This window comes from Octopus bimaculoides, unplaced genomic scaffold (assembly GCF_046866305.1).
Source record: "Octopus bimaculoides isolate indiv1 unplaced genomic scaffold, ASM4686630v1 contig309, whole genome shotgun sequence".
NCBI classification, from domain to species: domain Eukaryota; kingdom Metazoa; phylum Mollusca; class Cephalopoda; order Octopoda; family Octopodidae; genus Octopus; species Octopus bimaculoides.
Genome location: NW_028315558.1, coordinates 7,211 through 10,000, shown reverse-complemented (window position 1 = coordinate 10,000; position 2,790 = coordinate 7,211). Strand labels below are relative to the sequence as shown.

At 40.6% G+C, this 2,790-nt stretch overlaps 1 long non-coding RNA gene across 1 annotated transcript in view; it reads right to left on the bottom strand.

The window, feature by feature from the left end:
• LOC149128956 (uncharacterized) overlaps positions 1-1,844 on the bottom strand; it is a 2,584-nt gene extending 740 nt beyond the window's left edge. Inside the window, exon 1 of the long non-coding RNA XR_016240611.1 lies at positions 1-1,844. This exon is cut by the window's left edge and continues 487 nt beyond it. This is a non-coding gene — a long non-coding RNA (uncharacterized LOC149128956).
• Between the last annotated feature and the right edge of the window lie 946 nt (positions 1,845-2,790).

The window sequence follows — 2,790 nt, the reverse complement described above, 5'->3', positions numbered from 1 at the left end:
GTGTGTTGTTGTTGTTCTTGAGCAAAAAAAAAAAACAAAAAGAAAAACACTTCAGCACCTGACACATGGCACGCCAGGCTCCGACTCAAGGTATGTTGATTTGATGGAGGCAGGTGAGCTAAAGTGCAGCGCATACATTTGATTATAAAAACAAATCATTTGTGTAGGTCGTTCAGCAAAAAGCTGAACGCTCATACGTTATCTTTGACAGGAAAGTCCTATCATCATCGTCGTTTAACGTCCACTTTCCATGCTAGCATGGGTTGGACGATTTGACTGGGAACTGGTGAAACCAGATGGCTGCACCAGGCTCCAATCTGATCTGGCAGAGTTTCTACAGCTGGATGCCCTTCCTAACACCAACCACTCCGAGAGTGTAGTGGGTGCTTTTACGTGCCATCGGCACGAGGACAAGTCAGATGGTACTGGCAACAGCCACGCTCAACATGGTGTATTTTATGTGCCACCCGCACATAAAAGGTGATGTTTATTATATCCCTACATCTCTCGGACCTCTGGGTCTTCTCAAATGCAGCAATGCACCACATCTCTCGGCCCTCTGGCTCTTCTCAAATGCAGCAATGTACCACATCTCTCGGCCCTCTGGGACTTCTCAAATGCAGCAATGCACCACATCTCTCGGCCCTCTGGGTCTTCTCAAATGCAGCAATGCACCACATCTCTCGGCCCTCTGGGTCTTCTCAAATGCAGCAATGCACCACATCTCTCGCTGCCATATTTTAATGTGCATTAGGAACCCCCTAATTTTGGGGGCTTAAAATTTAGAAAAAAGGTTTTGTAAGGGATTATAATACTATCCATGTATAAGAAACTCCCAATTTTTTTTTAACCTAATTTTTAATAAAAAAAGGATTCCTTATACATGTTAAAATACGGTAAGTGGCTTGCAGTGAAATATTTTGGTATTATGATAAAAGACAGGATGGTCACATCTAGAACGTCTCTGATTACAGGTCTGCTGGACTAAGATTGGCCAGGGGCTAAACAACAACAAGGAAGAATACCTTTGATATTGTAGTCCTAGATACACAATGCCTGAATAAAAGACAGGATGGTCACAGCTGGAACATCTTTGATCATAGGTCTACTGGATCAGGACTGACCTGGGGTTAAACAACAACAGTAAGGAAGAGCACATTAGATAATGTAGTCCTAGATACACTAGACCTGAATAAAAGACAGGGATGGTCACAGCTGGATTAGGACTGACCTGGGGCTAAACAACAACTACAAGGAAGGGCACATTAGATAATGTAGTCCTAGATATACCATGTCAAAAGACAGGATGGCCAAAGCTGGGATGCCTTTCATCATCATCATAAGTCTATTGAAATATGACAGAATTGGGGGTAAAGAAGAAGAAGAAGAAGAAGAAGAAGAAGAAGAAGAAGAAGAAGAAGAAGAAGACGAAGAAGAAGAAGAAGCAGGGGGGGAGGGTTGACAGAATATCCGTTGTTGGAACACTCTTGAGTCAAAAGGTGTGCCATACCATGGCAGACCTAGGGTTAAACAACAAATAACACACAGAATGTATGGCTGTGCGTTAAGAAGCTTAATTATATATTTCGTCTGTCTTTACGTTCTGAGTTCAAATTCCGCCGAGGTCGACTTTGCCTTACACTTTGCCTTGATGGCAAATCGAATGAAATAAATAAGCTTAATTATATGGTTGCGGGGCACCTTGGGCAGGTGTCTACTATAGCCTCGGGCCGCGAGCATTTATATGAATATATATACATGTGTGTGTGTTGATATATAGTTAAGTCTATGATCAGACACATTTAACTGCTTATAAACACAGTACAGCTCTACGCTTTATGTGCTTCTTTTTCGTGTGTGTGTGTGTGTGTTTTTATATTATTAATATACATGGTAAGTAGCTTGCTTACCAACCACATGGTCCCGGGTTCAATCCCACTGCGTGGCATCTTGGGCAAGTGTCTTCTACTATAGCCTCAAGCCGACCAAAGCCTTGTGAGTGGATTTGGTAGACGGAAACTGAAAGAAGCCCGTCGTATGTATGTATATATATGTGTATGTGTTTGTGTGTCTGTCTTTGTCCTCCCAACATCGCTTGACAACCGATGCTGGTGTGTTTATGTCCCCGTAACTTAGCGGTTCGGCAAAAGAGACCGATAGAATAAGTACTAGGCTTCTAAAGAATAAGTCCTGGGGTCGATTTGCTCGACTAAAAGGTGGTGCTCCAGCATGGCCACAGTCAAAAGACTGAAACAAGTAAAAAAAAAAAAAAAAAAAAAAAATATATATATATATATATATATATATATATAGACATATATATATACATATATAAACATATACATATACATATATAAACATATACATATACATATATAAACATATACATATACATATATAAACATATACATATACATATATAAACATATACATATACATATATAAACATATACATATACATATATATATGTATATACTGAAGCTTCTGCATTTCATATTCAGTGGTCATTCTCTTTCATTGGTCAACTGTTTTGATCACCAACTCTGTCCGTGTAGTACTGGTTACAGTGATAGTGGTGGTATTCGAAGCAGTAGTAGTAAGAATAGTGGTGGCTGATGTGTTGGCTGTGGTGGTTGTGGCAGCGATGGAGGTGGTTGGACAAGTGATGGCGTTTGTGCGGGTAGTTGTAGTCATTATAGTGATGGCTGACGTTTTGGTGGTAGTCACTGTTGTGGTTGTGACTTGTGGTTTTGTGGTCCTGGTTTGTGGTAGTAACTATGATGGTACTG